The sequence below is a fragment of the Gymnodraco acuticeps genome, unplaced genomic scaffold, assembly GCF_902827175.1.
Source record: "Gymnodraco acuticeps unplaced genomic scaffold, fGymAcu1.1, whole genome shotgun sequence".
NCBI classification, from domain to species: Eukaryota; Metazoa; Chordata; class Actinopteri; order Perciformes; family Bathydraconidae; genus Gymnodraco; species Gymnodraco acuticeps.
Genome location: NW_022989892.1, coordinates 472,963 through 494,118, shown reverse-complemented (window position 1 = coordinate 494,118; position 21,156 = coordinate 472,963). Strand labels below are relative to the sequence as shown.

General features: G+C 42.3%; 1 protein-coding gene and 1 long non-coding RNA gene across 5 annotated transcripts in view; one reads left to right on the top strand and one right to left on the bottom strand.

Moving 5' to 3' along the window:
• Positions 1 to 21,156, top strand: part of rnf152 (ring finger protein 152) — a 52,947-nt gene that overhangs the window by 7,396 nt on the left and 24,395 nt on the right. Inside the window, exons 1-2 of one of the 4 annotated variants that reach the window (XM_034203151.1) lie at positions 10,107 to 10,413; positions 13,104 to 13,142. The exons of 1 other annotated variant lie outside the window; for it this stretch is intronic. The gene's annotated coding sequence lies outside the window, so the exon portion shown is untranslated. Of the gene's footprint in view, positions 1 to 10,106; positions 10,414 to 11,079; positions 11,102 to 13,103; positions 13,143 to 21,156 lie in introns of those variants that run through there. 2 more of the 4 variants (XM_034203141.1, XM_034203165.1) reach the window with 2 other exon arrangements.
• On the bottom strand, positions 3,068 to 6,972 carry LOC117537795. The gene is made up of 2 exons (XR_004567774.1): positions 6,781 to 6,972; positions 3,068 to 3,290 (listed from the first exon to the last, which is right to left on the bottom strand). It is a non-coding gene; the product is annotated as an uncharacterized LOC117537795 (long non-coding RNA).

Genomic DNA, 21,156 nt, shown 5'->3' with positions numbered 1-21,156 from the left:
ATTTGCTTGTTACCTTGTAGAGTTGTAGTATACTCCATTGATTAACCTTTCTTGGAGTCAGTTCTGGAGGTTGTTGTTTTTCTTGATCACAGACAGATTGCAGAGAGAGCATTACTCATCTCTGGTCTCTTTAATGATGTGTTTAGGGGGCTCGAAATTTGCAATTTAAAACATATAAAGTAGAAGAGTAAAACAGATTGCTATACGGAGTTTCTTATCTAGCCTTTTTTATCCTTTGGCCTGTCCTCGTTTGTTTTACAACGTTTTATGTTGCCGTCTTAGTCAGGTCTTTAATAGAAGTTTCAAATGTAAATGGGACTTATCTAGTTAAGTTAAGGTTAAATGAACAATTATCCTTATTATTTAGAGTATAATTGTCCTTGAACGATAGACTGTAAAACTCTGAAGTACATGGAAATGTCTCTATTATTCCAATCAGTTGTTAATACATGCTTCATACGTTTGAAGAACAGGTTGTCATTGTAACTTGATCTTTCATGTTCGTTTTTAGATGAAGTTAAAGGGGGCACATTATGCTAATTTTTTAAGATTCATATTTTATGCCTCTGAAATGTTTATAAGCTTTCATATTAAAAAAGGGATTTATATTCTCATACTGCCTGTAGTGAATAGCCCAGTCTGCTCAACCTCTTAAAGCTAGTAGCTGTAGCCAATAGAAGCGTGAGTGTTACATAATGATGTCACTATTTTCAGGAAGTAAAAGGAAATGAGTTCAACGGAGGCATTTCAGGGAGGGGGGGGGGAGTCTGTTGGAGAGAAACTCCACGGGGGTTGTAGCCTTTGCAGACTACTTGCATGCACAAAAACCTACACTACAGGAAAGAGAAAACCCGAAAAAAGCACAATAAGACCCCTTTGAGGAATACTTGTTGTGCAAGATGTAACAGTGCCAACAAATAATGTAGATTTTGATATTTCCTGAGTAACATGGTGCAGTGAGTTGTAGAAACAGCTTCTAAAACCTCCTTTCCATTTTCCAACCTGAGTATATCCTCGACAGCCTTCTGCGGAGATAATAGAGAGCTTATCCCACACTCTTTTGTCCTTCCTTCACAGAGCGGCTCACAGCTTCTGAGCTCAACTTTTCAACAAACTTCTGTAAGCAACTGACAAACTTTTTTAAAATGTGGGTTGCCCTGGGAACAAGGCATGCCTGCTCACTTTCCGCTCAACATAGATTATGCTTCCACTTGACATACAGACTTTAGTATGTTACAGGAGACACGAAGTGGGGGGGGGGGGATTTCTGTGGGAGTGAAATCATGTGAGAGACAGATAAAGCTCTTCCCGGAGAACCTCGGGAGCACACATCACTTTTTTTTGAGGATGCGGCTTGTCACTGCGCATCACCCAGACAGCCGAGCAGCAACTACAATAGGCAATTAGAAGCTCCCATGGAAGCACAGGAACACACTATATAAAAGGGAGAAGGGGGGAGGATGTGGGGGAGAGGGGTGAGACTGGGATCCTTTTGAAGAGTCTGATCTCAGCAGGAGAAGAATCACAATCACCTTTATTTACTCGCTGAAAAACACTGCACTCTTGAAGAATTTGTCTTTGTGCTGTCAGTGCTTAGGAACGCAATCACACAACAGTCGCACACTCGGCTCTGATGGCTTTAAATTGTGCAGAGGAAGAAGAAAGGCCCACCCCTCCTTCCTCCAATTACCCTCTTTTTCCAGCCTGAAGTAGTACCAGGTGGTTGATGTTTTGTTATGTAAAAGTTGACAGGAAGTGGTGAAAATATCCAGAGAAGTGTGCCGCCTTTACCTCAGCGCCCCCGTCCCATTCTCCATTTCGACGGCTGACCTAATTTTTCAGGAATGTAAGTGCTCAGTTTTTATCCCTCATTTATACGAGGCAATGAGGGGAAGTGCATCGTGGGAGAAAGGGCAGCCGTCATTCTTGTGGACCTGTCAACGGTCCAAGTTGACGGCTGGAGAATCCCGCCCCCTGCCCCCCCGATTGACAGGATGCAAACTGACACACTGTCCACCTTAGTCTGGTTACTTACATGTGTGAAAACAAACATAGAAGAAGACAATTGTTGCACAGATGACATGCTATGAAATACATTGATAATCTTCCAGATGTTTTATTTGAGCAAATAGTACAATCTGGAGGGAGCACAGCCTTTGCAGACCATTTACATGCACTAAAACCTATATAGCACTGTTAGAAAAATATCACTCGACACCAGGTTGAGAATCAATGATCAGGTAACTAATTTATTCTTGCAAGAAGGAGCAGAGTTAAATCACATACAAAGGATATGGGTTAACTCACACACATGACTGGTTTTCGGACCCCCCCAGACCCCCCCAATAAAGCAAAAATGCACGTTTCAGAGTGGCCTTTTATTGTGGCCAGCCTAAGGCACACCTGTGCAATACTCATGCTGTCTAATCAGCATCTTGATATGCCACACCTGTGAGGTGGGATGGATTATCTCGGCAAAGGAGAAGTGCTCACTATCACAGATTCTTTCAGATTTGTGAACAATATTTGAGAGAAATGGTTATTTTGTGTATACAGTATAGAAAATGTTTTAGATCTTTGAGTTCATCTCATGAAAAATGGGAGCAAAAACAAAAGTGTTGCGTTTATATTTTTGTTCAGTGTATCAACAACCTGAAATGCCCTGCCTCCTCCACCGCAAGGTCATACACAGTTCAGAGCCACACATGATATCAGTGCATTAAAACAACCCAAAGAGTGGAGAAAACAGTATTTCTCCAACATATCCCTCCTGTTTATACTACGGAATAACATAGAACTTGGAAAAATACAAATGATTATAAAAGATAAAAAATTCATATACAAAAGTACCCACACGGCTGAGGTAGGTAGATTGTATAGGCACATGTTTTAATGTAATCCGAATGGATGCCATGGCCTAATTCTTTCTCTGTACATCGTCAGTTTCTATCACTCAGACCCGTTACTGTTTCCCTGCTAACGTCCACTCTTTAAATTCTACTGGGTTCTGTTGGTTTCTTCACTGGTTTCAGACAAGTGCCCTTATTGGAATCACCTCCCTTTGTAGCCAGACTTCACCACAGTAGAGGCGAGTTTCTGTCTTTAGGTTTAAACAGCTTCACAGTCAGATGTATCCAGGATGGTCTCTCCGCCACTCTAACTGCAGTCGGTGTAGACAGGAGTGCTTGGTAGGGACCCTCCCACTTGGGCGAGTGCCAGCTCTTCCTCTTTATCGCTCTGGTGAACACTCACTCTCCTGGTTTCACTGTCTGTGTAGTGTCAGGTACTTCCTGTGCAGAGGGGACAATAACATTTGTGATCTCTTTTCTTCTCAAAATGTTTGCCATAAATTCTGCTGTGTTTTCACTTATACTCTCGTCCTCTCTTACAAATGGTTTTAACTCAGGCAGATAATATGGTCTATATAACATTTCAAAAGGTGATAGCCCTCTAGCAGTAGGTAGAATGTGCATGCTTAGCATCACTGGTGCTAAGCATCTCATCCATGTTTTCCCTGTCTCGGCCATCATCTTCTTCAGTTTAGCTTTTACTGTACCATTATTTCTTTCTATCAACCCTGCTGATTGTGGATGATAAGAACAATGTCGTTTTGATTGTATTCCAAATACAGCTGTCAAATCCTGAATTACTTTATTTACAAAGTGTGTGCCATTATCACTATAGATCTTTTCCGGAATTCCAAAACGTGGGATTATGTGATTTGTCAATGCTTTAGCCACTGTCAATGCATCCGGATTCCTAGTTGGAAAAACTTCAATCCATTTTGAGTACATGTCAATGATTGTTAGACAATATTTCATTCCCTCATATTTATTTAGTTCAATAAAGTCCATGCAAATGTGCTGAAACGGATACTGGCTCCGGTATTTTACCTCTCTTTGGTTTGATCTGTCCCTGAGGGTTATACTGTGCACACACAGAACATGCTAAACAATTTTTTTTAGAGTAGTTTGTAAAGCCATAGGCTGTGAATATCTTCTGTATTACTTCCACCATCCCCACTGTTGAGCCGTGGTCCAACCCATGGCTCAATATAGCTGCATATCGAAATAAGCTTTTTGGTAATACAAATTTGCCTTCTGTACTTTCCCACAACCCCTCTTTATTCTGTATACACAACTTCTTCTTCCAGTATATCTTTTCTTTGTCAGGTGCATTCGCTTGCATGTCTTTTAGGATGTCATGATCAATGTGTTCCATATTTTCAGAAATATATTGGTCATTGTCCTGTCACTGTCTTTGCGCTGCTTTCTTAGTCTCTTCATCTGTCTTTCGGTTCCCTGTGGAAATTGGGTCCGTCCCTGTAGTGTGTGCTGCACACTTACAGACCGCCACTCTCTTAGGGAGTTGTACTGCATCCAAAAGTGATAGGATTAAATCTTTATGTGTAATAGGTTTGTTTGTGGATGTTACCATCCCCCTATTTTTCCATTGTTGTGTAAACACATGTATACATGAATAAGCATAGTTGCTGTCTGTATAAATGTTAACAAGTCTTCCCTTTTCCCAGTTTTCATGCCTCTGTTAGTGCGATTAGTTCTGCTGCCTGTGCTGATAAGTGAGACGGCAATGCTGCGCCCTTGAGCAGTTTCGTCTGTGTCACTACAGCATAACCTGTTGCATTAGTTCCATCAAGATTCCTCTTACATGAACCGTCAACATACATTGTTATGTCTGCATCTGGGAAGGGAATGTCCGTCAGGTCTGTCCTTGGTAACACTCTGTTCTCAGTTTCTGCGATACAGTCATGTGGCTCCCCATCTATCTCTACTGGCAGTAGTGTAGCTGGATTTAAAGTAGTACATCTCTCGATAGTAAGATTTGGTTGTGATAACAACGTAGCCATGCATGCTAAATGTCTAGCTGGTGACATATAGGTTTGTTTATTTTGTAACAATAGTACGGACACTGCGTGAGTTACTTTTAGAGTCAAGGATCTAAAAAGCACTATTGTTGCAGATGCCTGTACTGCCATGGAGGCTGCTATTACTGCTTGTAAATAAATGGGCATGGCTCGAGCTATGGTGTCCAACTGTGAGGAGTAAAATGCCACTGGTCTATTTTCCCCCCCATGTAGTTGAGTGAGTACTGACGTCATAAATCTGCTGTTTGAACAAACGGTTTTGCATAATCTGGTTACATCTATTCCCATTACTTTTAAGGTAACAAATGGTTTCTCTACGTGAGCCAGCATTAATTCTACTGTACCTAATTCTAAAATCTCCACTTCCTCATCGGATGAGCTGATAGACACGTTATCTGAACTTGCTTCTGTGTCACCGTCAAGGTCTGAGTCATTTTGTCTTAGGTCATCTTGATTTGGGTTATCTTGTTTTGTAGTTGTTTCTGTTGTTTGACTTTCTACGTTAACCTTTTTAATCTGTTCAGGGTCTATGTTTGTGTGTGATAATACATGACCTGATTTTGCAGATGCACTTGGCTCTAGTCATGCCTTCTCCACCCAGTCCTCCGTTCCTTCCTGTGGCCTCTTTGCTCTGCAGTCGTTTTCCCAATGTCCAAATTTGCCACACAAAAAGCAACTTCCCTCCGGGAATTTTCCTCCTCCCCGTCCTCCACCTCGTCCGTCCCTTCTGCCACGGCCCCGTCCACACCCTCTTTGATCACCTCGGAAAAGCAATTCAACAGAACATACATCAGAAGTGTAATCAGCAGATTCATCCTGTGTTAAAAACACGGCAGTTTTCTTTTGTTTCTTTTTTTTCTTTTGTTTGCCAATTTCACCCCATTCAGCTTAAATGCCCCCCTTAGAAAATCAGTCACATTCCCTGATATATTCATAACTGGCATAACGGGCATTCTGAATGTCTTACCTGACCGTGTGTTGCTGGGTTCCTCCCTCATGCCGGCTGTTCTCTGCGCGGGAGCATGAGGGTCGGTGTGTGGAGGTGGTTGGTAGGGCGGAGCGGCTGGCCAAGGCAGCGGAGTCGGTGGGGGAGCAGAGGGGTGAGACGAGCAGGAGGCCAGGGGTCCGAGGAGATCCCCGGGGTGTTGAGCTTGTGCATGGTTTTCATCTATCCATTGCTCCTGCATCACAGCAGCTCCCACAGGAGGGAGATACGGAGGAGGGGGCTGGCGGCGTCTGCATATCACTTGATCGTCAAGTTTCTCGGAATAGGGGAGATTAGGATACAAGTTATACAAACCTCATTTTCTGATTTCTTCTTTTCTGATTCTAATTTCTCTTTTTCTGATTTAGCTGTTTCCTTAGCATTTTCCCTTTCTCTTCCTTGCTTCGGCTAACCACATCATGTTTCTATCTTCTTCCCACGGGTCTTGCTGCAGCATGAACCCATGATTAGACTTCTATAGTTTTCCCCAAAACTAAGTAAAAATGCCCTGTAGTTTACGCATAAACTATAAAACTCACAACGGTTTTAGCAAAACCCAGAAAACTAAACTGTCCTAGTTTTCCCCAAAACTAGGTAAAATACTCATAGCCGTACCTCGTACTATAAGCTCGCAATAGTTTTAGCAAAACTAAGAAAACTAAACTGTCCTAGTTTTCCCCAAAACTAAGAAAATACCCAAAGCCGTACTTAGTCACCCACTATAAAGTCACACAATAGTTTTAGTAAAACTAAGAAAATGTGCCCTATAGTCCACCCACGAACTATAAGATCCTTTAGTTTTTTAAGAAACTAAAAAAACTGGCCTCATAGTTTGAACCACAAACTACTTATACCCAAGGCCTCTAGTTTGAAACCACAAACCATTTAAAAGTACTTTAGATAAGTTTACCTGTGTCTTTCTAGGACTTTTTTGGTATCCTTCCGCGAACCAAGGGGTTGAAACCAAAACGGTGCCTGTATTGACTTTCTCTCCTGTGTCGGTAGTTCAAGGATCCGTCACTCCTCTCCTCTCCAGCGTAACTTGGCCCCCCTATTTACCAAATTGTTTCTTTGTAAAGGAAACAAGGTAGGGGTCTTTTTCTAAGAGTCTCTCGACTCCCTGTGCACAGTGTCAGGCTCGTTTGCCCGGAGAAAAAAGGAGATCTTGGATCCGGCTCGAAGGACCAATATGTTAGAAAGATATCACTCGACACCAGGTTGAGAATCAATGATCAGGTAAATAATTTATTCTTGCAAGAAGGAGCAGAGTTAAATCACATACAAAGGATATGGGTTAACTCACACACATGGGGTATGTTGCTCAAAGGAACAGCAAAAAACATCAGGCTTATATCGTCCAAAACACAGGAGATAACAACAAAGTCGTAAATCGAGGTGGCGCTAATATCAGCCGCGGGTGTCGGAAAGTCGGGTCATCTGCGATGGGTCATCTGCGATGGGTCATCTGTGACGTCTTCTGGAAAGAGTCACGTACTTCCTTCACGCTTCATAGAAATTAGATATTTAGGAGACAGCAAGTCTGTCTTCTCATAAATATCAACAACCTGAAATGCCCTGCCTCCTCCTATCACAAGAAGAGGCAGCTGCAAGGTCATTTACAGTTCAGAGCCACACATGATATCAGTGCATTAAAACAACCCAAAGAGTGGAGAAAACAGTATTTCTCCAACAAGCACACTACAGGAAAGGCAAAACTCCCAAAAAGCACAATAGGGCCTCTTACTTTGGATGGAAACTTAACTGTCCCTCTGAAAAAGTTTCTATTATTTTGTTCCCTCCTCTGTTGTGAATCTGTAATTGTGTGGGTCAAACCTGCTCCGTCAACATAAGAGATACAAAAAAAAAGCTCCTTCAGTTGTCAGATGTGGTGTGGCAGTGTTATTGATCAGGAGAAACGAGGACTGAAGGTTGCATCCTGCCTTCCTGTGTGTTTATTTAGCCTACAGTGAGAGAGAAAATGTCCTCCGAATGCCAATTAAGCCGGTGATGGTCAGATCATTGTCACGGCGCGCTGATGACTGGCAGGCCTGACATGCCGGCTGAGCGGTGCATGTGGTTCCTTTAATTAATTGCCAGAGGCTCGGATACACGTGGGCGGGCTGAGCGAGTATGGTTGTCGACGGAGAGCAGAACTCACGCTTCATATCATTCTGTGTGAAACAAAGGGTGAGAAATGTAGGCAGAGTGAAGCTTTGCTGCCCTCTGACAGAATGAAGTGTTTTTTTTCCTGCACGATTGATCTCCCAAGCACAATTTGTTGGTTTCTGTAGAGCAATTTGTCTTTGAGCAAAATGTACAGCATTAATCAGAGGGTAAGTTATAGGTCAGCTTTTATCTCCCTGTTACGGTGCGTGTCTGTATTTGCACCAGTGGGCCTCTGCAGCGATGTGTGTCCCAGGGGTGGCAGCCAAATGTAGGCACCAAAAGTCAACATTAGCATTTCAGAGGCCCATCTATTTCAATTAACTCGATCTTCTTTAAGATTTCCCAGAAATACCCAGGAGCCTGAAGCAGTATCAGGCATTGGCGGGCTCCAGAGGTGGGTTGCCATTTCAGAGCCTTTATGCATCAAACATTTAAATTCATTATCCTCCATAATTAAAGCAAATATATCAAAGACTGCTAACACTGTAGCGATACTATCCGTGATCTCCAGGGGGACCGAGGCCCAGGCCTGCAGCCCAGGTGGCTTCTAAGATGTTCAAACAGACAGATATATAAATATAGCGTCTTGTTAAAGGCATCCTCAGGGTCCCCTTTAATAATTTAACCCCAAAACAGTGAGCCATCTCAGCCTACGTCATTGTCGTTTTCCGGGGAATTATAATAGCCACTCTGATGGTGGTGACATCATTTTTAGTGGCAATACAGTGCTTTTTCCCAGGTAGAAACTGGTATAATACTTCTGTGATGCTTTCAAAGGAGAATTAAGAGTGTGTCTACTCAGAGAATTAAACCTGACACTACCATAATTGTTGGTATATTTCTTCTCCTTTCAGGTATATAGCAGTATTCTAGCTTTTTAAATGGCACCCTTTTTATTTTTGATCATATTTATCCACAGTGCTTTATGTTTTAAATGGTTTATATGCCTCAAGGCAAAAATAGTATTAAGCCTTGCCTATGCTTGAATGATAATTGGTACAAATAAGGCCAATCTGTCCTAACATGACTTTTCAGAGGAAACATTTCTTTAGAGAGCTGTCTGAGCAGCCACACTGCAAGAAATGTCAACAGCAAAAGGTCATTAAAGATAAAATAGCACTTTTAGATTACGAAAGAGAAGCTACACAGGGCACTGGGATATGTTTCCTCTGGTTTGAGGCCTTTGAGCTCATGGGACTCGTATGGACTCACTTTGAAAGCCATGAAATACCTGCACCAGCAAAGGGGATTCTCAAAGGGATCAAAGGGGATGATCAGCTCGTGGCTGTGGGTGACAACGTTGACCCCTTGGCTAACCTGAAGGGCAACCGGGGGACCAAATGGACATTTCGGGTAGTTTTAGCAACAAGAAAGGACGGGGGTGACCAGAAGGACACTTGGACCAAACACAAAGGCAATAGAGTGGTTCCAAGATGACTAGTCACGGAGATTAGTTAGCATTTTTTCACTTCCGTGTTCCCACGCATAAGTCAATGATTTTTTTGAAATGATTTTTGCTTAGATGCACGAAATAAGGTCTATGGTTAACACAAGCCTCTGAGATATTTTTGTTTTTATCTACGACCTTAAATATGTCGGTAAATACCTGAGGTCAGAAGCTTTAACATGTCTTCAAAAAGGCGGTTGCTAACAAGTGAATAAACAAGTCCACGCCAAACAATTGTTGCCTAAAGGTCGATGTACGTTTTTTTAGTTTGATCGCCCAATTATGAGGAAAACAACATCTAAAACCTAAATGGAATGCTTAGTGTGATGTAATGCAGCCATGATGTATTTTGTTTGTAGCATTCTGTTAGCTATTTACTTCTGAAGGGGGGCATTTGGGTAACCACAGGGGAAAGTGGGTTAACAAGATGGGAACCACCTGGGCCTCCCGCGTGCAGGACATGCGGTGCCCCTCTGCACGCGCCTCTGTCGCCACTTTAAAACTGTGCCAGGGACAGAGCCATGTGAACAGGATGGACATTTTTTGCAGTGCGGAGCTCAGCGGTGCAGCAGTAGCGCTGTCTGCTAGCTCGGGTCCGCTCACCGCCGGCTAGACTCACATCACATCCCACCCCCAGCCTGTGGTGACACGGTTTCATCCTCTGCGAAGCCTGTAATGTGTGGTTCTCAACAGTGAGAGGGCGTACGCTTTCAGAGGGAGGCCGAACCTGTAAAGCGGCAGTGGGAGGGCTTCTCCGTGTTTTCGCTGGTTTTAAATATGAGAGCAGCCTCGACGCCCACCGAGCAAGGCGGAGCGCGCATCAACATTTCGCCACCGCCGCTGCCCTGATTAGATCCACTGAGAAGCGGAGGAGAGCAGACACCCACAGACAGACAGGGAGGACTGCTATCTTACTGGAACTAACACAAGGTGAGCTCCACATTTCTCCTTTAAAAAATGTGCATGTATTCTATGGAGTCTGGCAGGCGAAGCATTGAGGCAACACAACAAAGTTCTTTCCGATAGGGTTTTGCTTTGTTTGGCTGTGAAAAGGTGGCAGCCGCATCCTCCTGTTTGGCTTTGTCTGCACACTTCTGCATGGGCATTGTGTCCAGTGAATCTGGCAATACGAAATGCATGAATGTACCATTTATTTATCACATATTAGAGTCTGCACTTACAAAAACGCTTCTTTTCATTGTTTTGTTTTTTTGGAGGATTTTGACATTTGAATTCCCATTTCTTAATTTCCTGATATTTCACATTTATTCACAATAGGCCACAGGCATTTTTTACTGCTTTATCTGAATCCTTTGTTGCTTCACTATCAGACGTCCTTTGTGTTGTTATCTGAATTCCTGTAGCTCCACCACACATTTCCCATTTTCTCTCTAATGTCATTGACACCCATTGTTACAGTGATTTGTTCAAAACCAATAAGGTTAACTTTGAGATGAGATTTACCTTACTCTTGCAATCCTACAAACAAGAATGTGTGCTTTTTGTGGGATAAAAACACGTTGGCCACCTCCTTATATGTCCTATGTTCTTTTTAGGGTATATCATTTTGTAAAAAAGCATCTTTCCTGTAGTGGGGAGTGCAAGGCGAGAATGAAATGTAAGTGGCTTACTTCCTCTCCCGGTGTGTTTTCAGTTGCACAATAAGAATTGATAAGTGCTCCTGCTGAGCCGTTCTGCCTGAAGAAAGAGCTTGTTGTTGTTTTCCGTTTTGTAAAATGCAATAAAAAGAAGAGTCCAAAGACGATTCCCAGCTATCTAAATTTGAAGTTTGGTTGCACTCTGTAAACGCTGCATTCTTCTCTTCTCATTAAAATTCTTCATCTTCCTCCATGAATTAGAAAAAGCCCTGTAATCCCCCTGCTTCTTTTTTTGTGTGTAATGCCTGATTTGCTGCTGCTGGACTTCATCCAACATTTAGGATGTGTCAACTCTCACTTAATTCTCTGCTAACTTAATTGCCTGCAGGATTACTGCGTTAGAATGAGAGTTTATGCCAGTTTGATTTCTTGTTCTGCTAGCTGTAAACCTTGACTGCCTTCTGGGCTCCTTCCTCCTTGTCTATAAAACCATTTCCCGCATCTTTTTTTGTCTCCCAGTACACTGATGATCACTTGCAATAGAAGACAATTGGGTTATGTATAGGCAGTGTATGCTTGTTTTGGGGGGAGCTTCGAGCACCCACTTTAAATTCAATGTAATCATCCGTGTATGTTGTCACGGCTTTGGCTTTGAGAACGTTTTTATAAAAGCTTAAAGATGTGTAAATGGAAGAGTGTGGACATTTACAAACCTTGAACGGTTTAACAAAAGATGCTAGTGAGTTGCATTATGGGAGATGTAATATCGTGAAATTGTCATTACATACAACCCTTGTTTGGTTGTGGAATTTTGGAGATCTTCATCTCTTATCCAGTGTTCAACAATTGATTTATGTCAATATGTGTATTGGGCTTACTCAATAGGGATTAGTGTTGGTGACTCACAAGGAGACGATGTAGTAACAAGTCAAGCCTGCACAATGTTGTACGTCCAGTATTTAGAATATTATTATTGAAGGGATGGTTTACATTCCTGCAATTGCCAAGTTCCCACTGGCTGATTATTTCCTCTAAACAACAGTCACATGAATCCGTAAGATGCTTGATTTTTGTACGGAATTGAGGTGACCTGTCAACCTGCCAGGTTAGAGAATTTGGCAGCGAGACGGCCAGTCAAAACAAAACGAATAGCACTCGGCACTGGATTTGTTTGTACAGTTTGGGATTAGAAACCGGATCTTTGTTTTAAGCAAAAATGTAGAATACTGAGAGGAAAAAAAGGTCCAGCGCTACAAAGAAAATATCTATCTCTGTTATTCAAATGAATCCGTTACATTTTCTCAAGTTGTTTGAACAAGATATGGAACTGAACATACGTAATACTAGGAATCCCGATGATTCTTTATGTTGGTATTATTAGGAGTGGTCAAAATAACCTGAATGCTATCAGGCCCTGCAACCAGCCCAACCATTTGAAGGTTAACATGTTGAGACTTTTCCTACTTGGAGGCCATTTCAAAGACAAATAACTGTTATAGCCATTGGTTTACACAGGAGAAGCTCCAACTCCTGGCCAACATTGAGTGGACTCTTGTGTTGGGATTTGTAGTCCAATGAAAATAAATCTTTATGCGATGAAATCAAATCTGGAGGATAGCCTGATAAGGGTTGAGCCTGTAGTCATATGTATTTTTGACCTTATTTAGTGACAAATAACAGATTTAAAATGGATAGAGAAGGCAAAGTACCCCAGTTGACCTATTTTTCTCCAAGGTGCAGCCAAGATGTCTTACATTGCAATATATTTTGTCTACTTTAAATCAACCTTTTTATTTTCTATGGTAAAAAAAACAGCAGCAGAAGGGACGAGATCTCAAATTAAAATAACCAAGTTTAATAAAGAGGGATATCCCTGCTTTTATTTTCATGCAGTTTCTTGAAAGAAAGAAACAGATTATGCAGATTGATAGCATTTAGCTGCTGCAGCCAGTGATTCTCAGGAGGAATATGTCACCCCATATCACCTACACTTACCTATATTTACTTTGCTTTATCTAACAGCTGCCTGATACCTTCTGTGAGCAGTCAGATGGAATGAAGGTAAACATTGCCTGTGAGTTTGCTGAGGCATGGTTCTTTAGACACGTTCACAGGCACAGCTTGAATTTGTCCTTAAGAGCTTAAGTTGTCCTGGCATGATATTCCAGCCTTTCTCTATTCCTCTTACTTTGGAAGCGTGTGATATATTTGAAATGTGATGCTGGGAGTTTGGCAACTGAAATAATCTCAGCTTTGTTATTTGTAAAAATGAAACGGGCACATTCATTTGATTTCATTCTTTCAAGTGAAGTCATATGAATTAGCATTTATAAATGAGTTTTAAAACTGAAGGATGATTCTTTATCAATTTTCTGCACAAATGCATCTTCTCTGTGAGGTTGTCTTAGCCATAATGGTGCTTTTAAATGCTGATGTCAGCATGCTCACAATGGACCCCTGTCTTCACTTTTCATAACCAGACATAATGTATTTTTATGATGTCCTTTTTGTAGTATAGAGGCACTTAGATGCTGCTAGAGCTAGCCTTCTATCCATAGTCATAACAGTTGTTTTGTTGGCCTAGCATTAATGTTGCCATAACTTGATTTTCCTCAATGTAGCCACTTTATGCTAAAACAAAAATGTATGACTCCTACATTAAGCCATCTCCACTGCAGAAAAGAGTTGGTAATTGACTGAGAAATACTGTTTAGGGTTATTTATTATATTTAAAACAACTGTAAGAGCGTTATGTTCTGGGTTAGACTGGAGCACAGCTGGGTTAACCGGCTCAACCCTCAAAAACTGTGATTGAAAGTCATGATTTTCTGCCACGCTAGCACCATGGGCTTCTCAATGCGTCACATTAAATAAATATGACACGTTGTTCATTAACTAGATCAATGAGTTCACGTTAGCCTCAGATTGAATGTGTCCAGCTGATGTTGATGTCAGCTGATGGAGGATTCACCGCCTGTAGGATTAGCCCACATTCTCCATCAACAGATATGTCTGCCCTGCGCTGGTTGTTTCTGTTACCTCTCCGGGGACGCACAGTCTAGATCCGCGCCTCCCTCCATACATCATTTCCCACTTTATTCTACTTTCAATTTTCCAAAACTGCACCTCTGTTGTCTCCTCGATTAATTTCCCCTCTCCCTAGACAGTTGGCAGGACTGCTTCCACCTTTCCCTCTGCTTCATTTGCATCTTGGCTCCACACGGTTGCCCAAGTGCTTTCTGGGAGTCAGGTGGCTAATTGGTTCCCATCTGTTGGGAGAAAGCGGCCTTCACGGATCCTGGGTAATTTGTGTCAGGAGTTTTGCCGTATTCATTTAGTTTCTTCCCTCCCTGTTTTACTTTTCTTCATATTGTCTCAGCAGGTGAGCATTGAGGTGTAGCTTTGACATCTTCGTGGTTGCAAGACAAAGCGTTTGTGAAGCTATTGGAACAAAATGTGTGCACAAAATGCGTTATTTAGTTTTCATCGTGTTACTGTGTCATTTGTGAAGCTTCCTGAGGCAACAGGAAGGATAGCAATGTAGTAATATCTTTATTTTGCAGCCACTTTTATTCTGATCTGCAGCGCCCTTCTGCTCTGAGCACATAACCTGCACTTCCTGCAATCTGAAGGTTTGATTTCATAATCACTTATCTGATGCACGAGTAGCTTTCTGTGTAAAGATAAGGGTCTAGCAAGTGCCCCGAGAAACAAAAACAGGAAGTGACAGGATAAAGAGACGCTTGTTGAATTTGTTGCTACCTAAAGAGGAAAGAAATGTTTCATTTATCAGACACTGCTAGCTCTCACACGACAACAAACCATGATGTTGGCTTTTTAGTTTCCCTTTCCCGAAGTGTGTTAAATAGGTTGTTGTGCATGTAAATGGTCTGCAAAGGCTACAATCCCGGTGGGCCCTCCAGTGGGAGTTTCTCTATATCTTGCTCAGTGAGAGAGCTCTCCACTGTGTCCTTCACCTCTCCTCCTCGTCTCTCTGCGCATTTTTATTCATAATGTTTTGTCACATGACCCCCTCCTGAGAGTGAGTTATCTGTGATAAATCAATTTCGAGCTCTTTTTGAGAGCTTCCTGACAATTGACGGGGGTGCCGGCGTTGACCTTCTGTAATGAGGTACGGTCTTCATATCTGCCTGGCGGGGGTTCCTCCTCAGCAGCAGCAGGAGGAGGGCAGGCTGAAATACAGGGCTGTATTGCTTGGGTACATTTAATTTGCCATAATAAAAAAAAAAGCGATATAGGAGAGACGAAAAGCGGATGAGGTTTAAAGTGCCAATTGAAGGAAGATGATAAAAGTAACTGGCAGTGTTAGACCTCCAAGGTTATCCCATAAGCTCTCTGAGAATTGCACACATCAGTAGATATGTTATTTAATGCACTTATTGTGTATTTTGTCTGCTTGTATTTTGATTGCCTGCAGCAGGTTGTGAGATGCCGTGTTGCTCTGACACTCCATTTGTTTGCCTCTATCTAAAATGAGGCTTGCATGCATTCAAACGGGCATATTGATAAACCCGCTGACTCGTACATCTATCCGTAGTGACAGTGTTGCATGCTTCTTTCGGGGGGGGGGAAAGGCCATGAACTGGTGCCATTTGGCTGGCTTCTTTTCTTGCCCAGGATCCCTGAAAAAAAGATCCAATTTGAATCAATCACAGTCTCCCCCTGTGTTCCCGTTGTTTTGTGCGTGTCTCCCCGATGATAGATGGCGTTATTCCCGTTTGCAGGATGGATTGTAAACGGTGACGAATGGCGAAGGCTAATGCATCGTCTGTTGTCGGAGGGAAATCATTTACCTTGCTTTCACAATCTATTTAGTCAATGAGAAGGAGAAAAGTTGGGTCTGGCAGAGGTGGTTCCACTCCGCACATGACACTGACAGAATATATCCGTGGATACTGCAGTTTTCACATAATACATGTGCCTTTATGGGCATTAATTCATGTCTCAAAGTGCCAACTCTGTTAAAAGGAGTCTGTTGGAGGTTGGTTAGTCTCCTCTTACAGCCAGGTTGGCAGCTTAACCAGCCATCATTCACCGGTCCTATTTAGAGTGATTTAATGTGGTGTAACACAGCCTCCAGCAGCCATACTGGATATATGGAGGTGTTTTTGTGAAGTCAGTGCACTTGCTTGATGATAGCAGATGGCTTTTATGTCTTTGGACAGAAAACAATGTTTTTGATAAGGGGCTTTTTCACAGCAGATCAAAGAACATGCATAACTCATTGTTTGACAGAGCTACAGCTAAGAATGATTAGTTAATTGTTTTTGGAAACTGACAAAAATGCCAATGTCTTCAGCTTCAATGATTGTTTAATTTAAGAACACGTTACTGCCTTATTATTATTTACAGCCCAAAACATTGAAAGACTTATTTTACTCACACATACTACAAGGAAAAGCAGCAAATCCTCACATTGAAAAACGTGAAACCAGAGACACATTAAGTCATGCCAATCTGCATGAGCAATACAAAGGCCCTGACACTGGTATAAGTGAATGGAATGCAGCTGTTATTACTGCCACCTGTTCTTTTCCTGCTTTAACATGTCAAACACTGGCTGGTTCTCGTCCAATCTGTTTCTTTAGTGCATTAGAACAATAATAGAATTAGTTACATGTGTAATTGTGAGAATACATATTTAGTAAAGGCTCTAGCATCATTGCATGAGTGTGCAATTACGTAAAAGACCTTGCTGCAGGCCTCTTGAAATCAGTCTGTGGATGTGCCAGCTGTGTGGCACGTTGTTGGTGATTACATTATTGTGTTGCTCATTTAAAAACCCAACTGCAAGTAGAAACAATACCGTAGACAAACAGATGGGCATGTTCCGTTTCACTTGCATAAAAAAATGTAGCTTGTAGATATTATAGATAACAGCGTCTCTCTCCTTTTGAAGCACAAATCGATCGGCAATATTAGTGAGTGAGTACCTCAGTGGGTGTTTTTGTTTATGTGCAGACAGGTGTGCATGAAGCATGTTCCAGCCTTCAGGATGAAAGTCCCTGCTCCTCTGAGTCACCTGCAGGCTTAGCCAGACGTGCGTCATTTTATCATACATCCTCCCTAGGTTGGACCTCCACGGTGCCGTTACACCTCAGTACTCTGGGTTCTTCAAAGTCCCTTTTTAATGTAACGCCGACACACCTGAAAATCCATCGACCCCAGTGACAATGACTTCTTCTCGGCGTCATAGGGATCATTCCTGGACACGCCCGGGATGAGCTTTACTTTTATTCTCCAGATTTCATTTAAAAAAGAGGAAAATTCAAACTGCAGATTGATCCATGTAAACAAGTATGAAACAAAATACTCTGATTCAAATGCAAAACTTCTGAAATTTGAGGAACACCTACACTTTACAAGATGATATTCAAACATCATTTTATCCTTAAATTCAACTCGACTCTGCTCTTTCTCCCGACTAGAGCTTAAATGCATTATAATGTAACTAAATACAGCCTCCTTCTTCTTGACTTCCTGCAGTAGCATGCAAAATTACCGTTCAGTATTGTGCATGTTTCTTTGGTTAATTTGTATCCGAGCATGGTTTAGAAAAAGAGGAAAGACATTTGCCCAGGCAGGGGGAAAAAACGTCATCCACTATTAATTAACTGTCGTAATTATAGAACATAAACATGTCAGGGTCATTATGGGTAGAATACTAATCCTGCAGCCACAGACATGACGTGTTAGCCTTTTAGAGGCGTTAATAAATGTTGTTTTCGTTCATAAACCCCATGTGCAAACAGGTTTTATGAGAGCGCACAGACCATCGGAGACACTTTAACTTTGCAGATAAAATTGTTGTTATTACCCGGGAATAAGGAGCTTTTAATTTGACATGGGCGTGGCGCGTAATTCGTCAAATGACCCAGATATGATTGACGAGCTTGAGGTTTTACGGTCGATTTACGACGCCCGTCATAAACGGTTGGATTTGCATGATGATCCAGTGTTACCCAGGTGTCACTTTTGATCAGATGCCAAAGGGATGCTGGGGACACACATCAGAGGCAGATATGGGGGATGATGGATGTGTGGTATTATAGATGGATGGGCTCATGTAACATCATTGAGCTGTGAAGTCCCCCCCCCCTCCAGCACAGCACATTAAATGATGTATTGACAGAGCTATACAAGACCCCTGGGAGTCATTTAAAGGTAGCAGCACTCTGCATCTGACCTTGCGACCTTTTAATGAACTAGCTAACAGACTGATGTTGCACACCGCTCGCCTCAGGTGTAAGTAACCCCTCTCATGTGCAGATGGATTAAAGCATGAAAAGTCATAACAAAATCCATTCTCTAACCACCGTTTTCCCAATTCGTCCGAATATTCAGCGCCATCTGCCCGTCGGCCGTGTGTTTATCATCAGCCAGGCACCTGACCCACTCCGACCCACTTCTATTTTATTCCAACATCTGGGGCTGTCTGCCTCCGCCGGCTCGCAAATGCCTGCATTATTTATTATAGGGAAATGACAACCGCTATTCATGAAAGCATCAAGAGAAAGAGCGGCAGCATATGGTGACTTAATGATTGTACCGAGGCTATGAAAGATAGATGTTTTTTATTTGCTTCCAACCTCTGTCCAGATTTTGGGCATCACATTTTACTTAAAGGTGGGGTAGGTAATTCACTTCAGAAACACTTTTTGTTATATTCCATGGAATGCTCTTAACATCCCGATAGCAATGAATATATGAAATTCTTTGACAATAAATACATAAAACAAATTCATCTGTGGAAGCCGTGGCGCTGTAAAAAGCACGACCAATCGTCTGAGCCGGCCCGGCTAAAGTAACTGGACGGCCTACCTGCCTGTCAGCCTTCCATCTGGGCACAAACTTGTCTCCTGCCCTCATTGGTCATGTGCGCGTTCATGTGTGTTGGAGGAGGGGCTCTGTAAGGAAGTGGCAGATTTTTTTCGGCTGCGTAGTTTCAAATTCTAGCGCACTCGACCTACCTTTAAGCATTTGACTTGGGGATTGAATTTAAAAGCTATTTCACCTCATAAAGAAAGTCTTGCTCTCGGTGGCTGCAGTCAGACGGGCTATAGTGAGTTTACTTTCTACGATCTCGCAAGCTCCAGGCACAGATTGTTAATATGGTGTCCTGGGAGGGGAAGGTCTTTGTTAAAATGTATTTTTTTCCCAGGGTGACCTCCCCTTTTTAACCAGGCGATGCTTGTTTGGGGACATTCTGTGAAAAAAAGGCAGCATGCTGTGTTGTGTCTGTAGGGTAGAGGAGTCGCAACACACGCCTGCCGTGATTGAGATTGTTTTAGTTTTTTTCGCCTCCTTTTTTCCTCCTATACACAAGGACACGACCCCTTAAGGGATTGTGGTTTGATGGAACCTTGGCAATGAGGAAGGAGAGAAGAAGGATGAGTGATCAAGGTAAAGAGAGCAGATAAAAGTGAGACAGCATGAGGCTCAGAGGCAGATGAGCAGCAGGGGACTGATCTGATGTCAGTCTGTCGGACCAGCACTTTGGTCAAAGTTAAACTTCTTAACAACTATCAGTAGATGGAAAGTTTGCATTCATTGTTCCCAGAGGATGAATCAATGAGCCTCTGTTTATTTAGAACTACAAACTGGTAAAGATTGTCACTACAGGATTTAAAGAGGCCCTATAATGCTGGTTTCTTCCTTTCCTCTGTGTCATTTAAATGTCTCTCTCGTGCAGCATGACACACTTTTGATAGACTATATAGCATTCATTCATGGTCAATGGAACACATTTCCTCTCTTTCCCATTCCTCCTCTCTTCGTCCACTACTTGATATTTCAAATCAGATCTCCTTTGGCTCCTTCCATTCGCACCAAGACGTAGTGCCTTTTGGATTTACCACTCCTCACTCTGTCCAGCTCTGCCAATGAGCCTGTCCTCGCAGCCAAATGTATACGCTTGGCAGCAGCTACTCGGATCATTCTTGGATGTAAAACAAGTCCCAGGAGGAGGTGGGGGGTGTTGAAATGAATATTTTTCATTTCCATCCAGAAAGGACACAGTTCTCATGTGGAAATTAGATGTCATGTGTGTGATTTTCCTTTGATGGTGATGGACTAGTCTGTCACATATATGCCCTTTTCTTATGCAGTCCTCGCTCCAAAGATACATTTCTTTATTATACAGTCAAAGGAAAAGTCCCTGGGAATTTCACACATGCTCCTCACAAGATAACAGAAACAATGTCATCCCGGCCACAAGGGAGTCTGCAGCAGCATCCCATTTACTTCATCCATCACAAATCCTCCACTGGGGCTCTAATGTGTCTCCACTGCCACAGGGAAGCGCTTCACTGACCCCCCCCCACTCCCCTTTGTTCTTTCGCTTTACCTGCTTCAAGTCTGAATCAGCAGCACACAAACTGGGCCAGGCAGTGTGTGTGTGTGTGTGTGTGTGTGTGTGTGTGTGTGTGTGTGTGTGTGTGTGTGTGTGTGTGTGTGTGTGTGTGTGTGTGTGTGTGTGTGTGTGTGTGTGTGTGTGGTGGTGTGTGTGTGTGTGTGGTGTGTGTGTGTGTGTGTGTGTGTGTGTGTGTGTGTGGTGTGTGTGTGTGTGTGTGTGTGTGTGTGTGTGTGTGTGTAAAATGCAGAGTGGTCAAAATGTCATATATGATTTGTTATTTTAGATGCAGATTATTAGAGTTTATTTCACGTTATATGTTGAAAAAGAGGAATTTCAATTTGCCCAACTAACTCTGATTGTCACGCCCCTTAGCCTAACCTAAATAAGTTAGATTATTAATTTAATATCGAATACTTTTACAAACAATGTGCCTGTAAAAATAGACATTATAGTAGTAGGAACTTCAATACATTTAATTCAAAGTCAACGAGTCCTATTGGTTTCATGTGACAATAAAACAAAAACATTGCAATGTGTGGTGAGCTGTAGTTAATTCAGCTTGTTTTGATAATGAAACTCATTAATGGAAGACCTTTCAGTGGCGTTTAAAGTACAACAAATACTCAGTGCAATGCATTGAAGAAGCAAAGGATTTGAACCCGCTCGCCTCTTTTTATTGTTGTATTGCTGTGTACTGAA